Source organism: Megalops cyprinoides, chromosome 25 (assembly GCF_013368585.1).
Source record: "Megalops cyprinoides isolate fMegCyp1 chromosome 25, fMegCyp1.pri, whole genome shotgun sequence".
NCBI classification, from domain to species: Eukaryota; Metazoa; Chordata; class Actinopteri; order Elopiformes; family Megalopidae; genus Megalops; species Megalops cyprinoides.
Window position 1 is genome coordinate 7,650,256 of NC_050607.1, and position 15,510 is coordinate 7,665,765.

The following is a 15,510-nucleotide window of genomic DNA, read 5'->3' on the forward strand; positions in this document are numbered from 1 at the left end:
TTGAATGTTCACATCGATCTCTTCCTCTCTGAAGGCCACGGGCTTCCTTTTGTTTTGTTTTGTAATGTTTTTTTTTTTTCCGTTTTTGTGCGGAGTATTCACAGGTCGTCTCCGCAGTGAGGGATTATGCTGCAGACCGTTTCATATGGCGATCACGTAGTGTAGAGTCTCGGCTCCCTAATACACTGAGCTGCGAGACCGGCCCATGTTTCACATCTGAGAAAATCTTTCGCTTCCTTTATCCAATGTGCAGTCTGAATATCCTGAAAAATGGATTACAGGTTCAATGAAACAGCTCAGTTTGCTTCCTTTGAAAATGAATGTGGAAATATATCAAAAGACTGGTTTAGAAGCACACGGACAAGAGGTCTTACATATACTGTGTTCAACATTTTTAGAGAGAGCTACAGCTTTCTGATCAGATATCCTTATCCACAGTGCTCCCATGTCTAAAAACGAGCTGATGTTCAGTAAGTCTAAAGTCTTGTATTTTTTGGATGCGTATCTAGTTTTTTAAGTCTTTTGTCCCCAACCCTGCTATTCTCACCACTATTAGTGTTCGGAACACTTTACTTTAAGACCCTGTTGTTCTCACTTTGTGCACACATGCAAACACACAGAGACACACACACCTGCACACGTTCTCCTACACTCACACAACAAACAAAAATTGGTAAGCAACTGTAGTGTAAGATTCTGTAGTAAGCCGCTACCTGCACAAGTTGGGGGCACACAGTGTTAGAGGTCAGGGGGTCAGAGGTCAGGGGGATTATGGGAAGCTGCACTGGGCATCTCTGGTGAGAGTTCCTTTTTCTCTCTCTCTCTCCCCTGTCTCCTTGAAAGGTTTATAACCCTGCGGTGTATTTTCACTCAATAGCCCTCCTTTGTGCATTCATCTGTAAAGTACAGCTCTGTCGGAGCAGCCAGGCTACATGTGAAGAGCTATAAAGGGCGTCGGTTCTGATGGAATTGACTTATAATACAGGTCAAAGATTCACATACTGCTACCTTTCATCTGTGGGTGTGTGTCTTTTGATGAGGTGGGTGAGTATGTGTGTGTGTGTGTGTGTGTGCACGTGTGTGTGAAAGACTTCCTGCAGTGGGACCTTGGCTGTGTCCTTGAGTCTCACAGTGCTCCTGTTAAGGTGCGGTGATGTGAGCACACGATGGTTAGAATGGCTGTACTTGTGAAAAGGGAGCCGTGTAAGCAGCAGTGTGGTGGCTACGGATGGAACAGACAGGAAAGAAACAGTTATATTTCATTTCATTTCATCTCAAAAGGAGGAGGGTGCTGTCACTGTGCAAAAACTCAGATCTGCCTGTATCCAAATGCAAAAATTATGCAAAAAAAATGCAACTATTTCAAATACTGACCTGAGGAAGCTGGGGAAGGTGCTTGACCTGAACTGTCTTCGTAAATATTCAGCCATGTAAATGGAAAAACTGTAGCTATGCTGAATTGCTCTGTATTAAAGCGTCTGCCAAGTGAATGTAATGTAATGTATAATATTTGGAGAATGATAATTCTCTTTAAAGTGCATTAAATATGTCTGTGGGAAACTTACAGAGCGCTTCACTGGGGCTGCAATACCGCAGGTGGTGTGTTTGACCCCACACACACACGCACACACACACACACACACACACACACACGCACACACACACACACGCACGCACACGCACACACACGCACGTGAGGGATCATCCTAAAGATTATTTTGTGATCCCACAGGGAAACCAACTCCCAATGCCCCAGGAACTAGATAAATGTTCCTCCAGTCAACAAAACCATGGGAGAAATGCACTTCTTACAGGTACACCAGGCAACACTGCAGTAACGTTGTAAGAAGGTTCACTGTTGGCTGGATGGAGACTAGAGTCTCTGCAGTGAGGCTATGGTCACAGATGGTTGTGGTAACTTCCTTTTTGTGTCACCTTTCTAATGGATGCAGAAATATGCGGTTCCATTGTCAGATTGGCTAGAAAGTCCAGGCCTCCAAAGCTGAATAAGGTATGCCTTTAATATTTTTAATATTTCTAGACTTTCTTCTGGCAGATCAGTGGAAAGCAGTCAGCTCCGCTTCCCACTCTTTCTTCCTACTGGAGTGTTTTTTAAGCAAATGACTTTTTAACACAGAAAGCCCTCAGACTCTTTGAGAGTGCTCCTTCTTGACTGTTATTTTTGAACACTCTCTCTCTTGGAATGGGTTTGAAAGCTTGAAAACTGTGAATGTTCTCTTTTGAGCTGTACTACTGAAAGTGCTTTTTTCCGGTTAACAATCATGGAAAAAGTGCGGTGCAGGCTGGGCTTATACCCAGAAGGGTGCAGATTCAATTACATGGTCAGGCACTGCTTTTGCACCCTTTGGCTCAACACTTAACCTGCTGTGATTTGGTAAACATCCAGCCCTACAAGGGTAATACAACATGCTATCAAGCTATGGAAATCAATTTGAATGCTTGTACAATGTAATACATTTGTGTAAGAAAGCTTTCTCTGAGTGTTGCATGTTACTCTCAGAGCCAACAGGGGGCGTCATGGCTATCTGTGACAAGGGGAATGTTGAGCTTATCAATATTCATAATGTGACAGAAAGTTTAGATATGTGCATGCGCTTAAGTACTTGCATGAGGAGACACGTCCGTGTGCCATCACCTCAGTAAAGCCATTTCATACGTGCCCTTTATGGTTCATTTCTGAGTATGTTCCGCTGGCCTCTGTTCTGTCGAGGCAGCTCAGAAGAACAGAGGGAGGAGCTGCCTGTCAGGCTGTCATCACTGTGAGGACAGGGTTGGGAGAGACCCCGGTGAAAGGAAAAGCCAGGCACAGCAGCGTAGAGCTGTCTTCACTCGGCTGATGTTCGATTTCACATTATCATTCAGCCTGTGAAACTGTAGCCATCTCAGATTCCTATTCAACTGTGATTAGCATCACACATGCGCACACACACCTCATCAAAACACATCCATCAAAGCTCTCAGACCTTCCGTGTGACATTGAGTGATACCCGCCTCTGTTGATTCGCTTTTGAAAAATGGCAAAGGATAGCATTTCAGAAAATGATCTTTCTCCGGCGAACAGCACAGAAATTTTCTTTTTTTTTTTTTTTTCTCAAGGGAGAAATAAATGAAAGCACGCATTTAGCATGAGGTGTGTGTTGGTGAGTGGTATAAAGGATGTTTTCATAAATGGCTGTCAGTGTAGCAGATGCTTTGAATGTCCCCTGTTCCGCTGCGCCTAAACAAGGGCTCATAGTGTGAATCTCTGGGTGACAGGAGGCTGCATTCTACAATACTGTTCTTCCTCGCATCCATCTCATCCCTTTCTCCCACATGTCTCACGCCTGTCTCACACCCGTCTCACATCCATCTTTATTTGACTTGTCAGTAATGTCTGAGCATTTATCATCATCGGTGCTTCTTTCTCTCTCTGCACCCCCGCCACCCCCCGGCTCTTTCCCTCCATCTGTCTTCCCCCCTCTTCCCCTCTGCCTCTTCTCCCTCCCCTCCCTCTCTGTCATTTTCTCTCGCCTGTTCCGCCTCTCCCTCCCTCCCTCTCCATTTCTCTCCTCGCCACTCCCCCTCTCGCTCGGCGAGAGGATGTCTCTATAATAAAAGGAAGATGATGGAGAAGATAACGGCCATAATGGCATGGCATGGGATATTTTCTCCCGGGGCCCTGAGATGAACAAATTGCTCGAGCAGTCACCCTGCGGTGAACCTGCAGTGATTTGGGCCCCCTCATACAAAGATGTCTCCCTGTAATTGACATAGGGGTGAGGTGGGGGGGTGGGGCAGAGGGGAGAATTTACACTGCAGCACAAGTGCATTCATCACACACAGGCATGCCATATGCTTGGTGTGAGTGCACCCCCCACCCATCCTTGAATAATAGGCTATACCAAAGGGGTCTCTGTACCACGTTAATGTAATTGGAATCCCACTGTTATCCTATTACCATGATGTAATTGTATTCTGTGCTACTGAGTGCTAAACATTACATTACATTACTAAACAATCTACCAATCCACAGTGCAGATGTGTGTCAAACGGTAAACATCTGTTGATATAATGCTCATTCGTGGTACTGCCTCTTTCTTGGTACTGTTTTTCTCCTGCCCACTTTTTTGATGTAAAGCAGCCAAACTAAGCCACCTTATATCTTCAGCAGTCAGCATTTCTTTTTAAATGGTTTTTTCCCCCTTTATTATGCAGCCCAGTATGAAATTGCCAGTTGCACTTAGGCTTGTCTCACTGTGACAATTTGTAATCTTCATTCAATGTAGCATTGGCCATTTTTCAAACTACAAGTCCCAGAATGCACCGCAGCGCAGTGGGCGCCTCTTGCAGGATAGGCACTGCTCCGCTAACATCATCCTAGTAGCAAATGAATCAGAGTGGTTGAGAGTAAGGAAATGAGGTGACCCTGGCCAGTCCCCACAGAAACAAAAGCCAATTGTTTCTACCTCTTTGCAGTCCTGGTAATTGTTTGCTGATGACACTGCTGGGATATTATTATTATGCATTTATTTTATTTTTTGTCATATTATCTATTGTCAGTATAGTGTTTCATTGACAGTAGAGCTGTCAGTGCGTGTGATTTTAGCCATTCATTTCTGCCTGGAGAGTGACCAGGGAGCAGAGTAGATTGCAGTAGATCAGAGCAGAGGCACTAACATATGCCCCACTGTTCAGAGATTCACAGTAACATTATTGATGTGTTTCTGATGATATTTAAGCTGGAATCACCCTGCGGATATTGTGTCACTCAGTGTTGCTCTGTACAGTTTTAAATCAATAGCTTTGGCCTGTTTATGTCCACTGCAGAAAGAAACCAGCAGGACCAAATAGCCAATCCCTGTTGCCCCTGAATGGCAGGGAGAAAGGTCAAAACTGCACCATAGCATTGACCAGATGCTTAAAAAATTCACAATCAGCAACATTTTTCTTCTTCTTGCAAAATCAGCAGAAAACAATGATGTTTAAAAAGAAAACAGCCCCATTAGCTCCAGTGGTGAGCACCATCGGCAAAAAAGGGTGCATACATATTTAACCATATGGGACAAAAGGCAATGACAGGCCCATTACCCCTGATGAGACCAGTCCTAATGATCCACATCGGTCAGATCACGGTGTCAGAGAGAGAGAGATGGTCAGAGACAGAGAGGAGCTCAGTGCTGTTAAAAAATGCATCATCCACTTCATCAGAGTCTTGCTTGCTGTGAATTTTTAATGTGGGGGGGGGGGGGGGGGGGGGGGGGGGGGGCAAGACATGGAGGGAGTGAAGTGCATATTCCATGCTGTTGTCTCCAGAGGATACATGGTCGAGTGTATTCAAAAGGCCTGGAATTCTCATTGTGGGGTAGCTTCTGCCTGTTTATATATGTGATGAGAATTCATGGCCAGGAGTTTTGTGTGAATTCAGAACAAAAGTGGATTGTGATTTCATTTCAGCCTACATTGCCGGTTATAAACAGGTGCAGAGACCATAAGTACTTCAGTAACTACATTCACAAAAGCTTGACATACATTGTTTTATTTAAAAGATGTGGATAAGATTTGTAATTTTAATTTAGCTAAATTTCAATGATTTCAATAGCTAAATTTAAAACTTCTTCACAATGTACAAGCTAATTGGCAATCAGTTCCTCAATTTTCAGTAAAGCCGTTAATGCACACATTAATGCACACACGTTTCTGTTCTTTTAGACTGTTCCTATAAAACTGCTCAGCACACAAAAATGTGATGTTAACGTTAACATTAGTATTAGTTTGGAATTATTTCATTAGTCAGGCACCATGGAAGCGCCCGAAATCATGACGCACTTCTGAAACAGTTCTGTGTGGAAAGGTTACTTTGCCAACGACGCTGACCAAGTGGTGCTGGAGGCGGAGGGGAGTTGAAAAGTTCAGGGGAAATTTCTTTCTCTTCTCTCTCCCTCTTATTCTCTCTCCTCTCTCTTTCACACTCTCGGTTTCACCTTCCCTCTCTCCTCTCTCACTCTTAGGAAAGTGGGACAGAGGTAGTTCTGTGCTGGGTCTCCTGTAATTGCACCCAACTCTACCGCAGCAGTTAAAAAGTTCTCTTCTGTCCAGCCTCTGATGACTGCAACCTCTACCTGACCTCTTTACTCCCAGACTGCAGGAAATGGAGAACTGGCCAGAGCTCCTCACTGCCCGGGGTGCTGATTTATCACCTGAGGGGGAGAGCATGTGAGCCTCAGATACATAATTTAAAATATTTCAGGATATACTTAATCATCAGCAATGATGCACTGCCCCCTGAGTACAGTCTGTCCTGTCTTGTCCTCGGGGTAAGCTGTGTTAAAAGGAACACCGTCACAGGCACCAAGGGGCCCTGTATCTGACTGTCAGTCTTAAAGGTCTTCTGTAGAGAGAAAGTGAAGTCAGGAGTACCAATCTGCCTCAGCCCTGAACAGAGACGCTTGGTCCCCCTCCCACACAGCACAGCAGAGTAGCGTTTGAAGGCTGAGGGTGAGAGTGCATGACAGCCTCAGTTTGAAAGGAACATGATTCAGTCAAGTCTTTGAAAGGTCATAGTTTCTGTGCTTTGTGATGTTATCTGATTTCCAAAAAGATGGTCCCTCTGATTAAAAAAAGAGCTTTCAATTAATCCAACAGAGATAAAGGATGGGCTTTTGTCAAAATGCAGCTGTGATTAAACTGGAATGTTTAGGTTAAGGCTCTGATGGATTTAATGGTAATGACTAAAGGTTGAAATTGGCTTACAGTTATAGACCAAATTTGGTAATTATTTGCTGTACATCATAGCTCTTGTTCATATTACATACACACCCTGGAGAGAGTCATGTTACTAATTTTCAACACATTTATGAAGTCAAACCAAGTTGTTGTAGCTGTATATAGTTGTGGTGTTGCAGTTTTTGTTTGCAGGTTCAAAAATAATTGTTTCTATGCTTGTTGCCATGTTTTGTTGTATTCAGCTGATACCTACAACTCAGAACATTTAACATATTACATATTGCATATTCCCATATTTAAAAAAATGTCTTTTTGAAATGATGAATCTAAAATCCAAGTCCTTTATCATTTCTTATAAGGAAAATATATCCTGTCGTTTGACTCTTAACTTGGCACATGACAGGTTGTTCCCGTTTAAGGAGAAGCCATTTGGTAGTATAGCTGGTGCTCTCTGAATAACAGGTTTTGGATGGGGAAGGGTCTTCTGTAGAGTGTGAAATGACTGGAGCACTACAGACTGCAGAGATCTTAAACTCTGCTAAATTTATTGAAAATAACTTATCTGTGGGTCTGGAATGACGGTTGCCAGGGCTTGGCAATAGCAGATGAAAATTAAGTGCCTGCCAAGACTGCAAGTCATCCTTGAAAAATATCATTTCGAGAATGTGAAGAACACTCGATCGCTTCTAAAGCCAGCTAATAATGTTGACAAGTCTCACTGGGGGGAGAAGTTTTTTTTTTTTGGGGGGGGGGGGGGGGGGCTTCGGATTTTGTGTCATTTGAAATGAAAGAAATTATCTCCTGGCAATGCCCATGAATACTCAACTTTCTCAAAACAATTACGGCCTTCTAGGGCGCACAATAGTTGTTCCACGGCTCAGTCTGTAAACTGTAATCCCCACAAACAACTGGAAGAGTACCCTCTTTTTTAAATTTCACTCCTTGTGTCTTCCACTAGCTGAAAGCACTCGCAGATGTTCATGAATAGCAGTGCAAAGTGTTGCACATTATGCAGTAGCTTATTCTTCATTAGACTACTCAATTCGCAGTTCATTTGGATGTGCATTATTTATTTTTGACTAATGACGTTTCTTTGACTCAAAAGAAGGAGCTGCCTTTCGCATCAAAGTCACTCATAAGCCCTCACAAGCACAAATGGAACTAACGTGCTATCAAAAGCTAGCATTAGCGGACAAGCACTTCCTATCAAGAAATAATGATAGTCTTTCAATACACATTTAGCTGCTTGTCATTTAATTATGTGGTGCAGAAACTCAGCGGTTCCCTGACTTAAGAAAGCTGAAGACAGTTACATTGGGTTGATTGCTATCAGCGTCTGACAATTCACTGTCCTAATTACAGAGACGGCTAATTAATGAGAATATCAATCGCATTAAATCGTTTTGCATACTTTGCGATTGCTAATTCTAATTGATTGTGGTACGTCCTCCTCGTGCAGATGACAGCTTGCAAAGGAAGCTCTCATTGGATTTCAAAGTGTTTGCCACCCCCATCTATTACTGCTGCATTGTAATGCTGTATTTTAAGGCATGGCAATTCATCAGCACAGTCAGTGTCTCTACCCAGTCCCACACTCCGCCGTTAAAGCATACGGTGATTAAAGAGAATGATTAGGTGGGTAAGCGGTATTAAAGAGGTAATTAACAGTGATTATATTCCACTGTACCATGTTGAGGACAGTAATTGATTCCGCGCAGTTTATTTGATGGAGTAGTTCTGTGGAGGTGAAACGCGGACTCGTTTGCCTTTGCAAACGTCGTTTCATTATGTACCAAAGGTACTTAGCCACTGCTACAATAATGTATTCAATATTTTAAAGTATAATCATTTTTCTACAATATTAATGTTCCAAGTATCACGCAGACGTTTGGGCTCGTTCCAGAATGAAGCGTGACTGTTTGGCCGGGTTTCTGCAGGTTAGCACTTTTCAGAGTGATCAGTAACGCATCAGCTGTGGAGCGAAACAGGTAGCATGATTATAGCATGGTAGCATCCATGTGCAATAGTGCTAATGCATTACTCTGCGGTCCTGCCACTCTGTTTTGTGGGCTGTCATCATAAGCAAACCACCTCTCGTTTCTCCCATACCTTGCAATCCCAAGAAACACTGCATGTAGGACAGCCAGGGAATTACTGCTGTGGAACCCCCATGGAATTCCTGCCGCAGAATTACCATAGAAATACTTCTGAATGATCACCCCAGAATTACTGATGTAGGTTTTTACCGGAATAACTCCTGTAGGCCTACCATAGAATTGCTGTTGTAGGATTACCAGAGAATTACTGATGTCGGATTACTACATTAATCCCTTATTGTGGAATTATGGATTACCATAGTGCAATTGCTGTAGAATTATAATATTATTACTGCTGCAGGATTATCTCCACACCAACGTGTAATATTACCATAATTTCACTGCTTTAAGAATAGGTTTACCTCAGTTTGCTGAAAGGAAAAATAGTTCAGAAAGACTATTTTAATACGTGTGTGCGTGTGTGTGTGTGTGTGTGTAAATAGGTGGTATCCTGTAAATCAGTACATCCAATACTTAAATTGCTGTCCTCACAGGATGAAAGGTTCTTGGTCTGTTACAGAACTGTCTTCCAGAGGCAGGTGCATGAACATTAAATGTACCCCGTGATCTTAAATACTGTGCCAAATGTAATCCCATTCCAAACACAATCTTAATACCAGAATTCACCCAGAGATTAAATGACAACTGGGTCCAAATTTAGACCATTCAAAGGGGTTAGCGCTTATGCCCGGCTCTGCCTCATTTTGTAATTACACACATCATGGCACATTATGTAGCTGTAATGTAGACCGTAATTACGGCCCATTACAATATATTTATAGGGTGCATGCTGTTCTCTGTCTTTGTGTGACATCAGATCCCATCTTTCAGTTACCCTGTAAGAGGATGGCATGATGCTGTCTTTCAGCTTCGATCTCTGAGATTCAGACAGTGCTCTCGTAAGAGTGAGGACATATCACTGACAACAGTCTGGGAGACGTGATGGGAGCGGTCGCAGGGTTCCCGGGACGTCTGGGGTCGCCAGCCACGCCATTCGGCAGCCAGCATATGCGAGCGTTCTGCTCACACAAATGGAGGAGTCAGTCTGTCATAAACAATTTCAGCAGCTCGTCATCGGTCTGATGTGCCGAAAATTAGAGCTGGATTTGCAAACCCTTACATCATTATGAAACAAATGAAACAATAAGACCAAGCGGAACTAATGTCCGCACCTCCCTCCCTCTCGCCCCCTCTTTCCTCTCACCTGCTCCTCTCTCTTTTGTCATTTTCCCGGCCTTGTTTACACCTGGGTGCGTCTAACACCCATCTGCAGAGGCGTCATTTTGCATTCGAATTCTGTCCATAAATTTGGCCTTGAGCTACAATCACGGCCCTGCCCTTGTCAGTGTGATCTTAATTTGGACTCCACCATCGTCTTAATGGCCCACAAAGACACTCCAACGACTTGGACCTGCACTGGTATAAATACTCATTATTCCATGAGCTTCATCTCCATTGCTCTCTCACCTTCCTGTCTCTCTTTCGCTCTCTCTCTCTCTCTCTCTGATAAGCAATAGACCTACACCATTTGCTTTTAATTTTGATTATAATGATAGCAAAAATTAAGGGACATGGACATATGCAGACATATCTGTACCAAACATATTTATGTACATTCTTACCAAATGAAGAGTGAATGAGGGGCATATTTTGATTACTGTAGTGGAATCACTGTTAGATTTCAGTATATTTTTCACATTTTGTAAGGAAATGCAGTTCAGGCTCAATGTCGTTGCACTGGTAGATTCTCTTTAGGTAGTCCTGTGTTTCCACGTCAGCATTTACAATGGCCAGGCTGTGCTCAGAGTCTGTCTCTCACTAAGACTGAGAGGTCAGGGTGTGCGCACACAGTTAGTGCTGTTTCTAACTGTTTATAATTTCACCGCCAAACCCCTTACACATGAGTGTGAAGTTATGTGGGGTGCAGTTATTCACTGATTTAAATACTTAGTTGGATGTTGACTTTGTTGGCAGATTAATAAATGCATTGTGTTGCAGTCTGAAAAACACCTTTTGCTGAGCAAAAAATGCATTCAGAAACAGCTATGCACACAGAGTCATTACAGAAAAATTCTTCATACTACTGATACTGCTCGAATTATCACATTAGGGAAAGCTCCACTCTGTGGGAGTTCTGTACCTTACAGGTAATGTCTACTTTATGGGAAATCACTGCATTTGTGAAATAGCTAATGTACGGGAAACCTGTACTTCTTGAGGAAATGTATCCTTTGAAATGCTGCCACTGGATATGGTTCAACTGAAGCAAAAACGGAGCACACAAGAGAAAAACCTATTCACTGGCAACATCACAAGCCAGCCCTGTGCAGTGGACTCCTTCATCATGTGCGCATAGGTTAGGCATTCATCTTAAGTGAGGGAACAAATAACCTTAATAACATTTCTGCAATAATACACCCCAGCTGTATTCTCCAGAATATGATTGCAGCTGGTGTCAGAGAGGGGGAAAAGGAAGGCAGGTCTTTCCTGCCTGGAGCTTAGAGACTTCCATTTCTGACCAGACTGTTTTAATATCCTGTTTCAGAGGGGAATTCCAGATAAAGTACACAGTAGATAAACAGTAGATATACTTTCCACACACCCCCAGCAGCCTCTGTAAAGAACACTGAATATGAGCTGAATAAATGCTGTATTTATCGCCCTTCATTTCAAATCAGAGTTTAGACCATGCCTCTGCCCATGATTTAAATATTGTCTCCTCATTTCAGTATTTAAGTATAGAGGTACAATATATCCTCATGGGATATGTCAGTGCAGTGGATTGGCTGAGAAGCCTGCAGTTAAATATTAACATGACACTGCATGCACTCATACACGCATGTACACACACACGCATATGCAGGCAGGTGTGCTGTCATATTGTGATGTAAAAGTCTCTTTCTATATTATGTTTTGAAACATAAGACAGAAGTAGGAAGGACTGACAGCACCACTGAACCTCTCTGTTCTGTATTTTCTCCCTTTTTTCTTGACAGTGTTGTCTTAGAAGGCTAGGGACGTGGACTAGTACAAAATTGTGACTTGTACACCATTTATGCATTATTTATATGTGGTTTATAATCCCTTAATCCTATACACAGAGCAGAGTAATGCTTTCAAACCATTTATCTCACAGACCTGCATGAGTTTGGAACTGCCTCCTAAGCATAGGGGCCAGGATAGGAGCAAAAGAGTATGGTACTGATGATGAGGATCAGAATCAGAGTCAGAATCAGACTTCATTGGCCAAGTAATCTTTTACACATACAGGGAATTTGACTCTGGTCCCAGTGTCTCTCATAGTGCGGTCATACAATGATTTTCAAGGTGACAACAACAAATGCCATCCAACAGTAGTGGTACAACAAACAACAAGAGTGGTGCAGAACACATATTACATATAAATACATATAAATGAGGTATATAAAAAATAAATATGATCAGACACTGTATGATAATTTAACAGTGACTGCACAGTAAGTCAAAGTGTACAAGGAGTGCAGGCTGTGGGTCTGTCCAACAAATGAGAAGAGGACGTTCAGCCCGAGACTGCTACCATCCCCACCTCACTCACAGGCCTTCCTTTTGAAGCGCTAACGCAGGAGATGGTCCCGCTCGCAGAATGGGCAGGTGATCAGATGGCGGCTGCTTCGGCACGGCGGTCAGAGCTCCTGGGGAATGCGTTTGAGGCGGGGGGGGGGGGAATCCTTGGGGCCGTCCTGCTCTCCTACCGGGCCACGCGGGAGCAGATAATGGATGGACCCTCACGCCTCTGTGAGGGTTCGGCTCACCCTGTTCTCTTTCACATGAACAGTAATTGCCTTTGGGCTTTAATCATCTGTTGAAGAGGCGAAAAAAAAGGCGGAGAATCGATCGCCTGGGGAGTTGGGCTAGCGCTCACCCCCCCCCCCCCCACCCCCCCTTCTGTCCTTTCTTTCTCCACTGCGGAAGAGGGATGTTGTGCCATCACTTTCGGCAAGGTGTCACGGGAAAGCGCTAAAGTGCTAATTATGGTTATAGGTGGAGAGGAAGAGCCGAGAGATGCAGAGAAAGAAGAGACAGAGAAAGGGGGGATGGGGGGTAGAGACAGAAAGAGAGGAGAGGTACCACTTTGACACCGAAATGGAAGAGCTGATAATTACCATGTCAGGAAGAGTCCTTGGAAACATCACCCCCCCCAATGAAGCAAAAGGTAACAGGCGTCTGTTTTTAACACATCACACGCGTTCTTCCCCCGGGAAGGGGAAACGGGGCGGGCGAGAGCGAAGCAGGGGGCCCGCCGTAATTGGGGCCTGTCCAACCCGTCCACTCGCGTCTCTCCGTCCCGTGAAGACGTCCCGCTGCCAGACAGACGCTTGTTCCCCTCCGCGCTGATCGAACCATGTGTCTGCCCTTCACCCCGGCTCTTACTCCCCTCCTCCTCCCTCCACCCAGTCCGCACCCCTCCCACAGGAACTGGCCTCATCCAAAACGTCAGGCATCCACTAAGTTTATTAATGAGTTTATTGCCATCACAATTTACACCCAGTTAACTACAGAGCGGCCTGGAAGGACCCATCTCATTAAAACAAACAGCGCATTCGGACCAATGATGAGAGCCGTAATGCTCCCATAATCCTCCTCTGAGAGCCACAGGTTTGAGCTGGCAGCCAATCGAGAGCGCCGCTCTGTCCTTGGCCTCATGCGGGCCCTGAGAGAGCTCGATCCGACGGATAAGGTGTGAGTTCACGGATGGGGCGGCCGCCGCCATGACGAGGTGTAGAGGATTGATGGGGCAGAGCGAAATCTCATATCCAAGCCCGACTTGGGGGGAGGGGGGGTGTGGGGTGGATGAGACGGCCATTAAAATGCCGCCTCTCACCTCCCCCGAAATTCAATTCTCCACGCTTAAAATTCGGCAGGTCTGACTCCTTCGGCTCATTCTGTGACACCGCTCATCGTTTATCCGGAATATTAGATTGCATCTCCCATCTCAACTTCATAACCACAAAGAAACAGAAGATCATAAATATCAATGCGGGGTGTCAGGGATATAAACTCTAATGGGGGGTGGGGGGGGGGTGATTGTCGGAGATCTGTAAACCTCACCAAGACGAGTGGAATATTCTGTTTTTCCTCCTGCGAACGCCGCTGCAAAGCTGAGCATTGTGTCCAACACTCCGAGGCTCAGGCAGCCTCATATCAGAGCCTGCTGTGATGTGATGCAACCCACCAAAGAAAAGTGAAATCCACTCCCTGCACATGCCCTGCCTGTCCTTTCTGTAAGACTTTCACTTGCCAGTAAAAAAAAGGTGCTTCCAGTCTCTTGACAATAAACACAGCTAAAACCTCCTTCTTTGAATAAAGAATAAATATCCAGAGCTGGGTGACATTACAACTTTATGGAAAGTCTATATACAAAGTGCAAGGGTTTGAGGCAATTCTGCTCTTGGCGAGAATTTATACTAGATATAAAATGCATAAATATGACACAAGCGCTTCAGCTTAATGTTTGAAATGTAAAATAAATGAAAATTCTTTGATGCATTCATCAGATGGAATAAGAAAGCTTGGAGAGGAGATGGAAAAATTTATGTCAAATGTATTAAACAAGTAAATAGAATTTGCAACCTGGTCTGGCTTGCTTCACAAATGAAAATATATTCCTGGCTTAACAAAATTTCAAAACAAGGTGATATTGTTCTCCACGATAGTATTGAATTTAAAATTGGACAACTGGAAGGCATGCTTGGCAGGAATTATTATTTAAATATTGATGAAGGTGAGAGAAAGGAATAAGGAAGACCAATTTTTAAAAACCTGGAGTGAATTACAGGATATAATTATAGGATTTAAAACCATACGACAGCAAAATTGCAGCTACCTGATACATATCATGTTCGCTAGCATTTCTTTTCTTACTTCGTGGCATATCTGTTTATCACAAAACTGTAAAGCTGTGGCACCTCCTCCCCTGTGTATAAGTGTTGCTGGTGTAGTCTTTGTGTGTTAGTTCAGATAATTTGTCTTTTACTCTACTGGATGTTTAATATTTTCTCGTCCTTGGGTGTCTACTATGGTGCATATAAGCCATATCAAAGGAGTCATATTGTTTGTGTGCACTGTATATAATGTTGGTGTATATTATACCTGATTTTAAAAGATCAATTTAAAAAATAATAAAATAAAGATGCATGTGTAGTGCACACTGCACTGCTGTAAGTCATTCCGTTTGGTGATATTTATGGTGTTACAAATGTACCAGATTAGCTTGTCACAGGGCTTGCCTAAAATAAAGGTCAAAGGTCATGTAAAGGTGGAGTTCAGGGTTGGAAATGAGGACTGTCTTCCTCCACTGTGTGCGTTAATGTCTCTTTCTGTTTCCCTCTCTTTCTGCTCCCTCCATCTCTCTCTTTCTTCTTCAAATGTTGTTCCATCCTTATCTCCGCTGCACGAGCTTGTCATGCTTCTGCTCTTATAGGAAAGGCACTCTCCTGTGAGGCTGAATCTAGCTGCCTTCCAGATGCACGGGCGTTAGAAGCACTAGATTGCACGTTGGGGACTGGATAGCTGATTCACAGAGGCGGGTGTGATGATATTCCAAACATTTTAGAAAAAAAACAACCACAAAAAACAACAGCTGAGGGTGGACCAGATGTAGAGACATGGAGAGGAATTAACTACCACACTCCTCTCTGACTTGAGCCCAGTA